Source organism: Ranitomeya variabilis, chromosome 7 (genome assembly GCF_051348905.1).
Source record: "Ranitomeya variabilis isolate aRanVar5 chromosome 7, aRanVar5.hap1, whole genome shotgun sequence".
NCBI classification, from domain to species: Eukaryota; Metazoa; Chordata; class Amphibia; order Anura; family Dendrobatidae; genus Ranitomeya; species Ranitomeya variabilis.
Genome location: NC_135238.1, coordinates 177,232,614 through 177,251,215, shown reverse-complemented (window position 1 = coordinate 177,251,215; position 18,602 = coordinate 177,232,614).

Genomic DNA, 18,602 nt, shown 5'->3' with positions numbered 1-18,602 from the left:
TGTGAATGAGTGTGAATGTGAGAGTGTGAGTGTGAATGTGAGAGTGAATGTGAGAGTGTGTGTGTGAGTGTGTATGAATGTGTGTGTGTGTGCATGTGGTGTGTACGGAGAATAGAGTGTGTGTGTATGTGTGTGTGTGGTGCGACGGTGTTCTGCTGGTGGTACCGCACAATAGGTTGGTACCAGCAGCAGTTTCCAACCAATAGGTTGGTATCAGCAGCTTCCTCCGCCTGAATTCTGGGATACGTGACATCTGGACAGAGCAGGAAATGAAAACATTACAAGGCAATTATATAGATATATATACAGTGGGGGAAATAAGTATTTGATCCCTTGCTGATTTTGTAAGTTTGCCCACTGCCCGACATGAACAGTCTACAATTTTAAGGGTAGGTTAATTTTAACATTGAGAGATAGAATATCAAAAATAAAATCCAAAAAAATCACATTGCATACATTTATTTGCATTTTGCAGTGAGAAATAAGTATTTGATCCCTCTGGCACATGAGACTTAATACTTGGCGGCAAAACCCTTGTTGGCAAGCACAGCAGTCAGACGTTTTTTGAAGTTGATGATGAGATTTGCGCACATGTCAGGAGGAATTTTGGTCCACTCCTCTTTGCAGAGAAGTAACTCTTAATAAATTACATCACAGCCTAATTTTATCCATGCTAATATTGCGTCATGTGAATCATGTGTCTTTATTAAAAAAAAGTCACACAGACTCTGTATAGAATAAAATATATTATTTTATTTGAGCAATTTTGTGGTATTAACATGCTTTTTAGGCTGGTTTCAGACTTGTGTACAGGAGTGCTGCGGATGGCAGCGTACTTCCTCCCTTAAACCACACTTACGCTCCGCCTACGCTCCGCCTACGCCTCCTTGCATTCTACGATGCCCTGCGTACCTATCTTGATCTTGAACTGCACTGAATGCAACATGTTGCATTTTGTTGCGGTCGGTGCTATGTCCAAATGGCGCATGCGGATGCATCCGCAAACAGCGTACGTCCCTGCGTACCCAATTATCAAGATACTGTAGGTACGCAGGGCACTGCAGGACCCAAGGAGTAGGCGGAGCTTTGGTGTGGTTTCAGGGAGGAAGAAGGGAGGAAGTACGCTGCCATCCACAGCACTCCCGTACACTAGTGTGAAGCCAGCCTTAGTCAGATGGAATAGATCAAAAGGTCGTTTGACTCAGCTGTGCGAGGGCACAAGCAGGTTAGAACTGGTTTGAAACATATTTCTCTGCGCAGTCTTTTGAAAGGATGTGATTGGTGGCCTGCAAATTAGCGAGAGACTTACAAACTATTTAATGCCAGGACTGGGCATCGGCTGGTATTCTCTGACAGAAGATGCCAACACTATTATATGCAGTATGAGGGATCAGTGACCTGTCATAAGCCAATAAGGATGAATATGTAAGCAGAGCACCACATAAAGCCCCGCCCACAGCCCCGCCCACAGACCGCCCTGAAGCACAAGAATCTCACTAACTGAAAACTGCAAATACAGATTACACAACAACAACCAGACGGATTTCCTCATCGAAGGTATCATTTTAATCAGTGTTATGGCGTCGACCTGGCACTGTCTGCAGTTTACTTAGCAAAATCCTGCTGACAGGTTCCCTTTAAGTATGTAGTAGCATAAGAAAAATATTGAATCATGTATTAAAAGTGTTTTCCACATAAAATTTGAATTTTTAAAAATAAAATGTTTCATTAGTCGCAATGAAGGATTCAGTACTATTAATGTGTAGCTCATCAGCACTAACAAAGGCTCAAATCAGAGGATGTGTATTTTCTGACATGATGCTATTTATTTGGCTAATTTTTTTTAAAGAGATGGTTTACTGTTAGACTGTCAGTCTCCTTACTCCAGCCGTGTCGATGTGCAGCCATGTGTGCCTTCTTTTATATGACTTGTGCATTGCTCTGCAGCCTGAGCTAACTAACTGCACTCAACAATAGCTGATCTGCAAAATTTGTACAACTTATATTTCATCTATTCTAGAATTTATGAAAGTGTTTTAGTTTTATAAATTTACACATGACAAAATTGGAGAAATTTTGTAAAGCACATTATATGGTGGGATAGACAAAGGAGATTCCTGTTTTATTGATTTAGTCTTGCAGAACTGACAATGTTCCCAAACTGCAATAGAACACGATAAATTAATTTTGACGAAAATTTTAAATTGAGACAAAATGCAATGCTTCTTACCAATGTGTTCTTAGCGTAGAGGGTTCAATAGCGAATTCTATTGAACATAACTATTGATGCTGATTTTCCTCATTCTTGAATAATGAAGATGTCAATTTGTTCAGCAAGTTTAGTTTTTTGAAATGGGTGGACCACTCTGCCCCCCGATTCATCACTTGCGTTTTTTAAGTGACTTTTCTTTTTTTGGCATGTGTTATTTCTTGCTGTTTTCTTGTTTTTGCTAAATTTTTCAAAATGTCTTCAAAATTTCAAAATTTTGCTGAAAATCAAATATACTTGTATTTGCTGTTCTTTATTTTGTTTTATTTATTTTTATATTTTGGCCAAATTGTGCAAAAAATTAGCAACAATTTGGAAAGTCACAAATAATAAATTAAATTAAAATATCTGGATAAGGCAAACCATGCCGACAATATCGGACAGTAAGAAGAAAACAGGTGAATGCAAGTAAAGTTTACTTAAGAAGCGCAAATTAAAAAGTGACAATTAGAACCATTTTTACTCCAAGAACTTCCCCCCAAAGATATTGGTTATTTGGGGCTATTATCTTTATTTTATCAAATGTGTGGATGTCAAGATTTTGGGGCATTTTACTAATATCTGAATATTAGAGATTCTCTTCCTGTTTTTGGTATTGCAGCCTTTCTCATACACTGCTCATTTCTGTCCATAAAGTGACTGCTGGGAGAGCAACATGTGACCAGTCCCCTCCAATAGGAAAATAGCTATCCCATTTGCCGCTTTTCAATTGGAGGAGACTGATGGACAGTTCTGGTCACATGCTCCTCCACCAGCAGCCACTCTGTGCAGTCTGTAAGGAAAGCTGTACTGACAAGTGCAGGAGCAGAATCTGTAATACTTATATATTAGTAAGTTCAACAAAATCATGTCCCCAACACATCTGTTAAAATAAAGATAAAACAGAAAAATCTTTTAAATTTAGATCTTAATGCCTTCACCCCCAAGCCTGTTTTCACCTTCATGACCACTCCAAATTTTACAATTCTGACCGCTGTCACTTTATGTGGTAATAACTCTGGAACACTTCAACAGATCCCACTGATTCTGAGATTATTTTTTAGAGACATATTGTACATCATGATGGTAGTAAAACTTGTTCAATATGACTTGCGTTTATTTTTGAAAAAAATGAAATTTGGTGAAAATTTTGCAATTTCCAAACTTTCAATTTTTATGCCCTTATCCCCTTCACGTAGGATAGCTGCGGAGACACCATCACGTGTTTCTCAACGCAAGCAGTGAATAGCCAGACCTTTCCCCGGGAAGGAACAACCACGGGAAGGGCAGCATCCTATAAAGGAAAACATCCAATACAGGAAAACCACCTATGCCAAGCATGGTATCCATCCACAGACAGCTGTTTTGGGGTGTTTGCCCCTCATCAGTGTGGAGTAGGAATCTGGCTATTAGGAGCAGTGCCTAGTAAAAGGCTGTGAAGGCACAGATGATTGGCCTCGGGGAGACCAAAACATCCAACACCGGGGGCAGTGTTCTGGATCACTGCGTTGAGAAACACGTGATGGTGTCTCCGCGGTGTTGGATGTTTTGGTCTCCCCGAGGCCAATCATCTGTTCCTTCAATTTGCAAGTGCTACCTATAACCCATTTTGACAGAGACTTTAACTACTGCAGCCACACAGATTCTGCCCTCTTCTGCCCGTCATTTGCGCACAAGCAGTACGTATCAAAAACCTCTTCTAGCACACTAAGGGTGCTTGCTAACGCTGACCTAATGCTATCCCTAACTCAATCCATCTTGTTCAGTTTATACTGCTTTAACCCATTAAACATCTGGATTTCTTTCACCCTAATGAGTGACACTTCAGACCCGGACAGTCACCTTAAACATCTAACAGGACTCTGACTAGTTAGTTTTAAAAACACACTGGCCCCACATATACAGTTCATATGAAAAGTCTACACACCTCTGTTAAAATGCTAGATTTTTGTCATGTGAAAAAATCATACCAAGAAGAATAATTTTAGAACTTTTTCATGACGGGGAGTTACCTGTGTTAGATATGTAACCAACACAGAACAGGAGAAATTAAATTTGTCTTCTTGCAAATAAATTTTTTGCAGCTCTCTGAGCTCTGCTGTATTGTGACAACATTACAACCCTGTCTGCCTGTGAGATGGAAACTGAGAGGAAGCTGCAGATGTGTCAGGTATAATCACACACAGCTCAGCAGTGAGATCAGGAGAACAGAGAGCGGCCATCACACATCACACTGGTAACTCCACCTTCATGTAAAATAAGCTCTGGAGGCAGAGTTATCTTCCAGGCAGGGTCCGCCCCATAGCCTGGAAGAGGTCAGTTATATAAAGTGATAAAAGCTGATTTATCAACAACAAACATCTGATAGGAGAGACATGGGTATCACTCTCCTCAGCAGGCTATAACCTGTATGTCCATATTAATAGTTTAGATAGGTTAAATGCAGTAACAAATTCCCTTTAATGTCAACTAGAATCAGGTATGGACTGGGGCTGAAATTCAACCCTGGCATTTGAAATCACACAGGCCCATGCTGTCCCCGTCCCCAAGAACTAGATGGGATATAATACTAATATTACCCTGGATAGAGGAAAGCAAGATTTACTACAAGACCAATATTTCTAATGATACCGGTGGCCTGCTGGGGTAAGTGATGGAGTCAGCAACTTTGTGTTCCATCACAACTCTTAACAGTATGGGTGTGTTGAGAACACTGATTCTGTTAACAATGTAGCAGACAAGGCAGCCCACGACCAGACAGGCTCTTCTGGCATTTGCCAGAATTGCCAGATGGCCAGTGCGGCCCTGCCTAGAATATGTCCAAATCCATCAAGAAACAATTTTTTTGGGGAGGTAAAAAATAAAAATAACAAAACTAAAATAATGTGGCTGCATAAGTGTGAACACTCTCTTATAATTAGGGATATGGTTCTGTTAATAATTAACCAATCATATTTAACCTCATTGTAAATAGTAGTCAGAACACAGCTGCCTTCATTTACACTGATTCTAATTAACCTCATATTACGTTTCGCTGTACTAGTAGGATTTTCCTGACATTTTCTTAGATGCATTTTACAGTCAGTAAAAGCCATGATTTGTAAACAGCTTACAACAATGCTGAAAGTTATCAGTCAGGTGAAGAGTAAAAAAAATTCCAAGATATTAGACGTGAAGAATATAATAGACATAATTTCATGTCATCTGTATACTATTGGGTATGGAGTTATAAAACAAAATCCTTCAGCACATGCTGTAGTAACAAACTCAAACTCAAACAGGCTTTATTGGCAGGACCAAAATACATTTAGTGTTGCCAAAGCAAGGTAACATGACACCTGGCCAACTCAAACAAAGGATTCATGCACCCCTAGTTAGCGGGTATGCAATCTTCTACAGGAAGACCCCCTGGATCCAAGCCATGCAGCCTGAGTCCAGTGTTCAGACAGCTAGGATTTCATACAGAACTTATGTAAATACTATACGTTCTAGCGGTACATCGCATATATTTTTGAGATCCCCAGACCAGGGCAAGTGCCTGTCTGGGTCTCGAGTCATTCTAACACGCACAGGAAGGGAGATACATAGAATAGCCACTAGCAGCTAGGTAGCAAAGTTGTGTTTAGCCTCTATGAGCAGCAGGGGCCCGGTCGGATCCAATGGCGACAGAACTGCTGCCCTAGGACTGCCCAGAAAGGAGTTATGATTTTTCATAGGTTTTGGGAGATTTGTCTCCAAACCTCCAGGAGAGGAAATTTAGGGTCAGTCCAGAGGGTAGGAGGGATATGACCCAGAAGGTTAAATGCTTGTATGCAGAATTTTCTATTGCTTTTTCTCTGGGAGGTCACAGGGACATCATGTGAGGACAACTCTCATACAGAGGGCACCACAAACCTCCAATGTGGCAGCCCCTTCCCGGCAAGCCAGGCCTTTCATCTAACTTGTAACTGACTATATGTACTGTTTTTACCCTTTGTCCTACCCCTATTGTATTTGCATACCTGACCATTATATATGTATAACCATTGTGTATATATAGTGTATAGTCTAGTGTGCCCTTAAGGTGGTTAAATATATAATTTATTATTATTATTATTATTATTATTTATTTATATAGCACCATTGATTCCATGGTGCTGTACATGAGAATGGGTTACATACAAGTTACAGATATCACTTACAGTAAACAAACTAACAATGACAGACCGATACAGAGGGGCGAGGACCCTGCCCTTGCGGGCTTACATTCTACAGGATTATGGGGAAGGAGACAGTAGGTTGAGGGTTGCAGGAGCTCCGGTGTTGGTGAGGTGGTAGCTTCGGTAGTGATGAGGAGGCAGCGGGGATAGTGCAGGCTGTAGGCTTTCCTGAAGAGATGGGTTTTCAGGTTCCGTCTGAAGGATCCAAATGTGGTTGATAGTCGGACGTGTTGGGGCAGAGAATTCCAGAGGATGGGGGATATTCGGGAGAAGTCTTGGAGGCGATTGGATGAGGAACGAATAAGTGTGGAGGAGAGAAGGAGGTCTTGGGAGGACCGGAGATTACGTGAGGGAAGATATCGGGAGATTAGTTCAGAGATATAAGGAGGAGACAGGTTATGGATGGCTTTGTAGGTCAGTATTAGTAATTTGAACTGGATACGCTGAGGGAATGGGAGCCAGTGAAGAGATTTGCAGAGGGGCGAAGCGGAGGAGTAGCGAGGAGAGAGATTAATCAGTCGGGCAGTAGAGTTAAGGATGGACTGGAGAGGTGCAAAGGTGTTAGCAGGGAGGCCGCAGAAAAGGATGTTGCAGTAGTCAAGGCGGGAGATGATGAAGGCATGCACAAGCATTTTAGTAGATTGATGGTTGAGGAAAGAATGGATTCTGGAGATATTTTTGAGCTGGAGGTGACAGGAGATGGAAAGAGCTTGGATGTGCGGTTTGAAGAACAGGGCAGAGTCAAAGATTACTCTGAGGCAGTGGACTTCCGCTACGGGGGAAAGCATGATGTCATTGACTGCGATAGATAGGTCAGGTAAGTAAGATCTATGGGATGGAGGAAAGATGATGAGTTCAGATTTGTCCACATTGAGTTTGAGGAAGCGAGAGGAGAAGAAGGAGGATATGGCTGATAGGCACTCCGGGATTCTGGACAGCAGAGCGGTGACGTCTGGGCCAGAGAGGTAGATCTGAGTGTCATCAGCGTAGAGGTGGTACTGGAATCCATGGGACTTTATGAGTTGTCCCAAGCGAAGTGTATAGATTGAGAAGAGATGGGGTCCTAGAACAGAGCCTTGGAGGACTCCAACAGAGAGAGGGTGGGATGAGGAGGTAGTGTGGGAGTGGGAGACGCTGAATGTGCGGTTGGAAAGGTACGAGGAGATCCAGGATATGGCGAGGTCTTTGATGCCAAAGGAGGAGAGGATCTGTAGTAGGAGTCAGTGGTCAACTGTGTTGAAAGCAGAGGACAGGTCTAGAAGGAGGAGTACAGAGTATTGTCCATTAGCTTTGGCGGTAAGTAGGTCGTTAGTGATTTTGGTCAGGGCTGTCTCAGTTGAGTGATGGGGCAGAAACCAGATTGTAGATTGTCAAAGAGCAAGTTAGATGAGAGGTGGGATGAAAGTTCAGCGTGGATGTGCTGCTCTAGGAGTTTGGAAGCGAATGGGAGCAGCGATATTGGGCGATAGCTGGACATAGCAGTTGGATCGAGGGTTGTCTTTTTAAGGATAGGCATGATCATGGCTTGTTTGAAAGCAGAAGGGAAGGTGCCAGAAGTTAGTGATAGGTTGAAGAGGTGGTTTAGGGATGGGATAAGTGTGGTGGTGAGGTTGGGGAGGAGGTGGGATGGGGTCGAGCGCACAGGTGGTGAGGTGCGATTTGGAGAGGAGACAATTAAGCCCCCCTTCAGTGATGTTGGATAGGGAGGTTATGGGGTTTGGGCATTGGTCTAGTATACAAAGGGGTTGTGGTGGTTGAACAATGAAGACTTGCCTTGTCTGGTCGATCTTATTTTTAAAGTGTCTGGCAAAGTCCTTGTAATTTAACCTTGAGCTGCTTTTTTATCCCCATCCATTAATCCACACAACTGTTTCTCTGCCTAATCTCACATGGTACTGGCGGCGGGTTTCTGGCACGATATAACCCTGTTAACGGACCAGACGTATATCGAACAAGGAACTGGTGGCAGTCCTACCAGGCTTATAAGATTTTGTTTCACTAGGGCTAGTGAAAGTAGCATCTCAGCTTGTCAGGGTTGTGGGCGAGTGTGGTGCCACGACAGTGACTGTGTAGGCCACCTTCTCTCACTCCCCGTACCTCCCTGGGCCAGTTTGGACAGGGGGTCTGTGTAAATCTGTGCCAAGCTGAACTTATGTGTCCCTAGGGGGTGCGGAACGTCATGTTGGTACAAATGGGGATACTTTACCACATAATCCCGTTGACGTATTATTGATGTCAGACGGGGTGGCTTTACATTTCCTCACATTAGATATAGCATGGAACACTTCAAGACAATCATCAAAATGTGGCTTAAATTTGGCACAACACAGGCATGACTTAGAACTTGACGTCCCTCAAAAGTTAATGAAAAAGACAAAATGATTGGTTCTGGAGGCTGCCAAGAGGCCTACATTGACATTAAACGTGTTACAGGAATTTCTGTCAAGTAGTGCTTGTGTACTGCATGTGACAACAATCTCCGATACTCTTCATATGTTTGGCCTGTCGGATAGGGTAGCAAGATGGAAGCCTTTTCTTACACAGAAAAATTTCAAAGCCCAGCTATGTTTTGCCAAAACCTGCATCAAAACTTACATTGCCAAAAACATGTGGCAAAATGTGTTATTTTCTGTTAAGACCAAGATTAACTTTTTGGCCATTATTTCAAAAAGTATGTTTGGCACAAAGTCAATGCTGCGAATCACCAAAAGAACACCATACCCACAGGGACGCATGGTGCAGGCAGCATTAGATTTTAGGGCAGCTGGACCTGTGCTTTAGTCAAGATAGAGGGAACTACTAGCAATTCCCAATATTAATCAATTTTGCATCAAAACTTTCAGGCTTCTTTTTTAAAAAGCTTATGGATGAACAGGAATTTCACCTTTCAGCACAACAATGACAATAAGTATACCTCCAAATAGACAAAAGAATAGTTTCTCCAGAAGAGGATCAAAGTTATGGAATGGCCCAGACAAAGCCCAGACCAAAATCCAATTGACAATCTGTTGGTTGACCTGAAAAGGGCGCTGTACACAGGAGATGTCCTTGCAATCTGCCAGATTTGGAGCTGCTGCAAAGAAGAGTGGGCAAAGATTACCGATTCTAGATGTGCCATGCCAATAGACTCCTTCCCAAAGATTGAATGCTGTCATAAATTCAAAGGGGACATCAGTAAAGTAATAGTTTAAGGGATGTGTATATTTATGCAATCACATTATTTTTGTTCTTTATTTTTCTTTTTTCCACCAGAAGAGAGTTCAGTTTATTTTTCAATTGAGTTGCACAGATTATGGGTGACATTAAAAGTTTTGAAATTATTAGTATGATTTTTTTACATGACAAACAACACCTGGCTTGTGTAGACTATCTGCATCCACTACATACCTTTACATGCTCACACAAAGCAGCATAAATATGACATTATAACATAACATTGGGCAGCACGGTGGCGCAGTGGTTAGCACAGCAGCCTTGCAGCGCCGGAGTCCTGGGTTCTAATCCCACCTTGGACAACATCTGCAAAGAGTTTGTATGTTCTCTCCGTGTTTGCATGGGTTTCCTCCGAGCACTCTGGTTTCCTCCCACATTCCAAAGACATACTGGTAGGGAAATTAGATTGTCAGCCCCATCAGGGACAGCGATGATAATGTGTACAAACTGTAAAGCGCTGCGTAATATGTTAGCGCTATATAAAAATAAAGATTATTATTATTATAACAAAGTAAAGGGTTTGTCTATCTGAGATAATAGTGCCTCAACATAAAAGAGAAACAGTTTGAATTCAAGTCTGAACAAGGCAGTTCAATATAGTAACAGTAAACTTTATTTGTATGGAGGTGGTTGGTGCTTGTCAACCTCCTCAGAAATAGTAATGTCTGCAAATGACTATTAAAGGCTAATTACAAATTCTGAATTACAAGAGTTAGGTACTGTCCCGATTGGGTGCACCTTGTCGCGGTGGAATGACTTTGACACTTTTTGATCAAGATAGCATTCACTAAGTACTTACTAAGTATGTTATTCACATTTACTACTACTATTTATTCACCTACTGCAGGTTATTTGTTCATTTTGTTTTTATCTTAGGTTCTGTCTGTTAAATGGCCACAGTGTGAATGCACATTGATGCATTGCCCTTATACCAAACAGCTCTGGCTCATTTTTTAGTTTTTTGTGGCTCCCCCTTTTGGGCTGTTCATTTTGCATATATAGCTTTCCACCGACAGGACATGGGTCCTGCTCTGCCCATATCTATTTGGACGTCTTCTGACACATAGTGAGAAGAACTAGAAGAGTTAGGTACCATCCTGATTGGGTGCACCTTGTCGTGGTGGGATGACTTTTATGTTTTTTCTTTAACAAAGCAATGTAAACTAAGTACCCTATGCTATTTACCTGTACTATTATTACTCACTTACTTATTACAGGGTATTTGCTCATTTTGTTTTCATCTTAGGTTCCTCATTATATGTCTGTAATGGACTACTTAGTGTAATAAGATATGCCATGTTTCATAGGATGCCTATAGTTCTACATTTATAGGAACTGCAATTTCATTTTCCTTATTATTATTATTTATTATTATTATTAGACATTTTTGTAGCACCATTATTCCATGGCGCTTTACATGTGAAAAGGGGCAAATATAGACAAGTACAATAAACATGAGCAAAAACAAGGCACACACAAGTACAGGAGGAGAGAGGACCCTGCCCGCGAGGGCTCACAGTCTACAGGGCATGGGTGAGGATACACTAGGAGAGGGTAGAGCTGGTTGTGCGGCGGTTCAGTAAACTGAGGACCACTGCAGGTTGTAGGCTTGTCAGAAGAGGTGAGTCTTCAGGTTCTTTTTGAAGGTTTCCGTGGTAGGTGAAAGTCTGATGTTTGGTCGATCGGTGGTTACTGCAGGTTGTAGGCTTGTCAGAAGAGGTGAGTCTTCAGGTTCTTTTTGAAGGTTTCCGTGGTAGGTGAAAGTCTGATGTTTGGTCGATCGGTGGTTACTGCAGGTTGTAGGCTTGTTAGAAGAGGTGAGGCTTCAGGTTCTTTTTGAAGGTTTCCGTGGTAGGCGAAAGTCTGATGTGTTGGGGTAGAGAGTTCCAGAGCATGGGGGAAGCACAAGAGAAGTCTTGTATGCGGTTGTGGGAAGAAGAGATGAGAAGGGAGTAGAGAAGGAGCTCTTGTGAGTTTCGAAGGTTGTGTGTAGGTACAGTAAGTACCGGGAGACCATGTCACAGATGTATGGAGGAGACAGGGTGTGGATGTCTTTGTATGTCATAGTTAGGGTTTTGAACTGGAGCCTCTGGAAAATAGGGAGCCAGTGAAAGGCTTGGTATAGGGGAGAGGCCGGGGAATAGCGGGGAGATGTAATATGTTGAAATATCCTTGGGTCATATTGTTTGTAGTCATAATATTTCCCCTTTCACAGTTCCATAGCTGCATCGGTCCAGCCTTTACAGAAGCATTGCATCTATATCAGTGGGATAGCATAGTGACAGACACTGTCACAAATCCATATCATCATGCAAGAATATTTATGGCTTGTAAATGTGACTTTATAGCTGAACTCTAGCAGCTAGCGCCACTAATATCGCCTGTATCCAGTGTCACTCTATGATTGCGTACACATCTGCATCACAATATGTCAATGCATTTATGCTGCTTTTGCACAGTCACTTGCCATTGCCATGAAGTGCTCTGCCACCCCATGTCTGACAGTTTGTCATTGAGTAACAATGAGCCAGTGAGTATGGAAGTGTTCTGCAGCGTCTCTGTTTATCTACATGACACTGTCTGCTTATGTCAATGTGTTCTTTTCTCTATCTGCCAGTCTGAATGTGTCACATGCGGATCCCAGTTATGACAGCCTGCCAGTATCTCCCGGCATCTATGTATATGACAGTGGGTGTCTGTATCTGTAGGTCAGTGACAGTAGTCCTTGTGTATGGAGCTGAAAGAGGTTTGTGTCTGTCTTTTCCACTTACAGCATTATCAAGCATATCTTTTGTTACCGTGCAATAGAAGACCTCCGTTGCCTTTCTTTTGTCATTGCAAGTGTGTTATTTCAGTAGTGCGATGATCGTAATCCATGCAACAATATAGATTTGGGCAAGGCTTTCACCCTGACTTATCTACAATATATTTGCACTTAATCTTCTATGTTATTTGTTTAATATTTTACAATTTTATGGAGTAAATATATTACCTTTTACATTTTCCAAGATTTCAGTGCTACACAATTTTTAATCTTGATAATAATAGTAATGATAATTAGAAACAGGCATTTTTTGTCTATTTTTTTCTGCACAGCTTTGCAAGAAAAATGAATGAGATTCCTGACGTCTCATAAACACGTTGCTTATTTATGACTTGTAGATTTGGAGCAGATTTCAATTGTCAATTCAATTATTTCAGCGTTTTTGCTGCAGATTTCACGCTTACTAATGAGTAGGGAAAAATCTGCAAAAAATCCTATCTATAAAAGCACCCCCCTCCCAAAAAAAGCGGCAATAACGTGCATATTTTAAACTAAGTTCTTACTAGGCGTTTTTTTAATGCCCATTTTATGCAAATTTTCAGTTGCGTTTTACAGTACCAGCAGAGTCTATGAGATTTCAGGAATCTCATGCAGACAGCTGGGGTTTTTTGTCATCTGGATTTTGTGCTTTGCATGTTTTTTTTTTTTTTGCACAATGGAGCATGTCACTTTTTCAAGCATTTTTTCACCCATTAAAATGAATGGGTGGTGAAAAAAACCGCAGGTTTTGCTGTGTGCCGAAACCTGATTCTTTAGAATAGGACTTTTTTTTTCCAACATTAAACTTTATCAGCATGCAAAAGTAATAAAAAAAAGTAACAAATCTAACAAAAATGCACAAAAACTCAAGAAAAAACAAGGAAATGTGCTTTTTTTCTGCAGCTTCTTTCCCGCCAAGAGATCAGGTTTTGCTGCAGAAAAAAAATGCTGAAAAAAACGCCCAGTGTGAAATTACCCTTACACTGAATTTTTCAAACCAAGAGATGCAGAAATGTCTGCACCAAATACTTAGGGTATGTCTCCACGTTCAGGATGGCCGGCGGTATCGCCGCAGCGGCGAAGCCGCTCGGCGCTAAGCCCCGCCCCCTTTCTGGGACGCGATCATGCCGGATGTGTTAACTCTTCACATCCGGGATGATCGCTCTGTCCCATAGGGCCCTGTGATATGCCTTGCGGGGACGCTGCGTCCCCGCAAGGTGTACGGACATGCTGCGATCTGAAAAGACGCGCAGCATGTCCGTAGTCGCAGGGCCGCCGCGTGCGGGTTTCCACGCATAGTGGAGACGGGATTTCATCAAATCCCCTCCACTATGCTGGAACATCTGGACGCTGCGTGTTTGACGCTGCAGCGCTGCGCAGCGTCAAACTCGCAGCGTTTACTTAACGTGGAAACATACCCTGAACGTGTGCGCATACCTTAAGGCAATGTTCCCACGGTGAGTTTTTTTATGCTGCGTATTTTCGAAAAAAATGCAAGTAACCCATTTTACTTAATGGGTGCAGAAATGGTGCGGGCAATTTGCAACATGAAAAACTCACCAAAAGCTCATTGTGGGAGCGTAGCCACAGACAGTTCATTGCATACTTCATGTACGACTTGAGCGGCGAGTAGATTAGCGGAATGTTTCATCATTTGTATCACAGTACCAGTTGGTGCACTATACATGTCTCTCTCCGTAGGGAAGCCGACATATCATTCAAAAGGAGACGTTGGACCAACTAATGGGGCCAAGCCGTTACACAATGTCCTCTCTCTCTTTTTTTTTATTTCCGTCGCTCAGTCAGGTCACAGGGACAGAGTCTTATTACCGTCAGCGGTGCCCATCCTGCAATTCAGACATTAAAGTGCAGTATTTTTCAATTAGAGCTGACGAATTCAATCAAAATTCCATAGATTAGGATGAAATGAGGCATGGGTCATTTACACGAGATTTAATTGCAGGGCTATTAGACAAATAGTATATCTGCCACTCTCACATGATCTATCATTTCAAACATCAATATCTGAGCGCATCTAGCCTAATATCACCTCCCTCTGATCACCCCAGACCTCCCCCCGCACAGCTCAGCTGTGCTGCTCTTTTGATGAGGACCGGATTCATTTAAACCAGTGGGTGTCAAAGATTAATGTGAGGTGGGGTGGGGTGTGCTTCTGAGTGTACAGCACTCGCTACTTGTTTTTCCATGGTATTATGTATATTTGCATCGTGTTAATGGAGGCGTAGATGGAAAGATTACCCCACGGATCACACAATATTCAGCAATGGAGCATCTGGCCCATAACACCAGACATGCAAAAAGCACAGACTATCACGCCAAGGGCTGGAAAAGCCACCATCTTTGGTCACCTTCACTTTACTATCAAAACAAATGTAAAATATTGTCATTTTCCAGGAATGTTGTCCAGAATTCTAAGTTTTTGAAATCCATCGACCTGCAGAAAAGCAGGCGCGCCTGTCCAAACTGCAGCTTGGTGCGGCTCCAAAAGCAACCGAGACACCCAACGTGGAGGATATCCCTCAGGAACAAGTATTAAGGGTAAATTGTCTCTGGAGTGTTTGATTATAACAAGGGCATCTCCTAATGTGACGATGGAGACATTACAGATATGTCTTATGTGTGTTGAGGGGGGACGGAGTCCTATGTTTTCGCGCTCAGGTAATGGGGGCTTATAGCTATTTATATTGTGCTAGTCTAGGAGGTGTAAGATCTATTTCTATGATGAAAGATGTCTCCTATGGAGAGATTAAGAGACTTGGATGTAACGATAGTACACACGAATAAGGGGTTCCCAGGATCTCTAATGAGAAATTGAGGGGTCTTGTGTCTGCTCTTATAACTATAAGGAAAGGGGGGTTGTCAGCTTTAATGTTCTGATAAAACAAACCACACATCATTTCCCCAAGCGAGGGTCTCTCTCTATTCTGGGTACAAAGTGTGAGTTTGAGACATTTCAGGGAGATTCATTACAGCGAGGGGGGGTGGGGGCTCTCTCCTCCCCAGTAACGGACTGGACGTGTTTTCATTGCTGCCTGTGCTGCCTCAGTAATTTAATTGGAAGTAAATGTGCAAGATAGTGGATGTCATTGAGGAGAGTCCATGCCTCACTTGCCAGGAATCTCATTGTGTTAACCAGGAACCCACTGTGCTCCTTTTAGAAGCTCTAATCACATTTTTATGTGGTTCTGTATTACCGGTTAATGGGTCTGCCCCCCACCCCCCCCCGCACCGCTCGCTGATACACAGTAATTGTTTCAAGACAATCACAAAAGGCAGATTGCATTGGGGGGAAAAAAACAAGAAAAGAACAATTATTCTTTCTAAATGTTGTTCTAACTCTAAAACTTCATCAGTGAAAGTAGAAGATGCATTCTTTAAAAGTGTGACTCTATCTATCTATCTATCTATCTATCTATCTATCTATCTATCTATCTATTATTTATCTATCTATTATCTATCATCTATCTATTATCTATCTATCTATCTATCTATCTATCTATTATTCATCTATCTATTATCTATCATCTATCTATCTATCTATCTATCTATCTATTATTTATCTATCTATTATCTATCTATCTATCTATCTATCTATCTATTTTTTATCTATCTATCTATCTATCTATCTATCTATCTATCTATCTATCTATTATGTATCATCCATCTATTATCTATCTATCTATCTATCTATCTATCTACTATCTATCTATCTACTATCTATTATCTATCATCTATTATCTATCTATTATCTATCTATCTATTATCCATATATTATCTATCTATTACCTATCGATCTATTATCTTTCTGTCTATCTATTTATTTATTATCTATCCATCTGTCTGTCCATCCGTGAATCCAGACATCTCTTTATCATATATATAAAATATATATAAACAGAAATATAAACATTTTTTTACATTAAGACATAAATATATACATACCGTATATAAGTTTATGTAAGAGAAATACAAAATTAAAAATTAATTAATATATATATATATATATATATATATATATATATATATATATATACAGTACAGACCAAAAGTTTGGACACACCTTCTCATTTAAAGATTTTTCTGTATTTTCGTGACTATGAAAATTGTACATTCACACTGAATGCATCAAAACTATGAATTAACACATGTGGAATTATATACTTAACAAAAAGTGTGAAACAACTGAAAATATGTCTTATATTCTAGGTTCTTCAATTTAGCCACCTTTTGCTTTGATGACTGCTTTGCACACTCTTGGCATTCTCTTTATGAGCTTCAAGAGGTAGTCACCGGGAATGGTTTTCACTTCACAGGTGTGCCCTGTGAGGTTCAATAAGTGGGATTTCTTGCCTTATAAATGGGGTTGGGACCATCAGTTGTGTTGTGCAGAAGTCTGGTGGATACACAGCTGATAGTCCTACTGAATAGACTGTTAGAATTTGCATTATGGCAAGAAAAAAGCAGCTAAGTAAAGAAAAACGAGTGGTCATCATTACTTTAAGAAATCAAAATCATTCAGTCTGAAAAATTGAGAAAACTTTGAAAGTGTCCCCAAGTGCAGTGGCAAAAACCATCAAGCGCTACAAAGAAACTGGCTCACATGAGGACTGCCCCAGGAAAGGAAGACCAAGAGTCACCTCTGCTTCTGAGGATAAGTTTATCCGAGTCACCAGCCTCAGAAATCGCAGGTTAACAGCAGCTCAGATTAGAGACCAGTGCAATGCCACACAGAGTTCTAGCAGCAGACACTTTCTCTACAACAAATGTTAAGAGGAGACTTTGTGCAGCAGGCCTTCATGGTAAAATAGCTGCTAGGAAACCACTGCTAAGGACAGGCAACAAGCAGAAGAGACTTGTTTGGGCTAAAGAACACAAGGAATGGACATTAGACCAGTGGAAATCTGTGCTTTGGTCTGATGAGTCCAAATTTGAGATCTTTGGTTCCAACCACCATGTCTTTGTGCAACGCAGAAAAGGTGAACGGATGGACTCTACATGCCTGGTTCCCACCGTGAAGCATGGAGGAGGTGTGATGGTGTGATGGTGCTTTGCTGGTGACACTATTGGGGATTTATTAAAAATTGAAGGCATACTGAACCAGCATGGCTACCACAGCATCTTACAGCGGCATGCTATTCCATTCGGTTTGTGTTTAGTTGGACCATCATTATTTTTCAACAGGACAATGACCCTAAACACACCTCCAGGCTGTGTAAGGGCTATTTGGCCAAGAAGGAGAGTAATGGGGTGCTACACCAGATGACCTGGCCTCCACAGTCACCAGACCTGAACCCAATCGAGATGTTTGGGGTGAGCTGGACCGCAGAGTGAAGGCAAAAGGGCCAACAAGTGCTAAGCATCTCTGGGAACTCCTTCAAGATTGTTGGAAGACCATTCCCGGTGACTACCTCTTGAAGCTCATCAAGAGAATGCCAAGAGTGTGCAAAGCAGTCATCAAAGCAAAAGGTGGCTACTTTGAAGAACCTAGAATATAAGACATATTTTCAGTAGTTTCACACTTTTTTGTTAAGTATATAATTCCACATGTGTTAATTCACAGTTTTGATGCCTTCAGTGTGAAAGTACAATTTTCATAGTCATGAAAATACAGAAAAATCTTTAAATGAGAAGGTGTGTCCAAACTTTTGGTCTGTACCTCATACACACACACATACACACACACACACACACACACACACACACACACACACACACACACACACACACACACACACATACACATTATATATATATAATTTTCCCAGAAAATATCTGATGATATGCAGATACAGATGTGGCCACATGTAATCTGTGATTGCGCTACTTCCTCCATATACTGCAGCACAACTGAAGTGGTGGAGAAGGGCTGGAAGTTTCAATCAATATCTAAAACTGATTTTTTTATGATTTAATCAAGTACAGGAGCCTGTGCAGAACATAACAGCTATTTAATTTCAGATAATTACAATACACAGATTTTACACCAGGACTGGATAAATCACAGTGATCGAATCAATAAAGATCATCAGCCTATCGATACAGCGACTCCACAGCGCCTATGCTGAATGAGCGGTATATACAGCACTCTGCACCTATAGGAAGCAAACTACTCACTCAT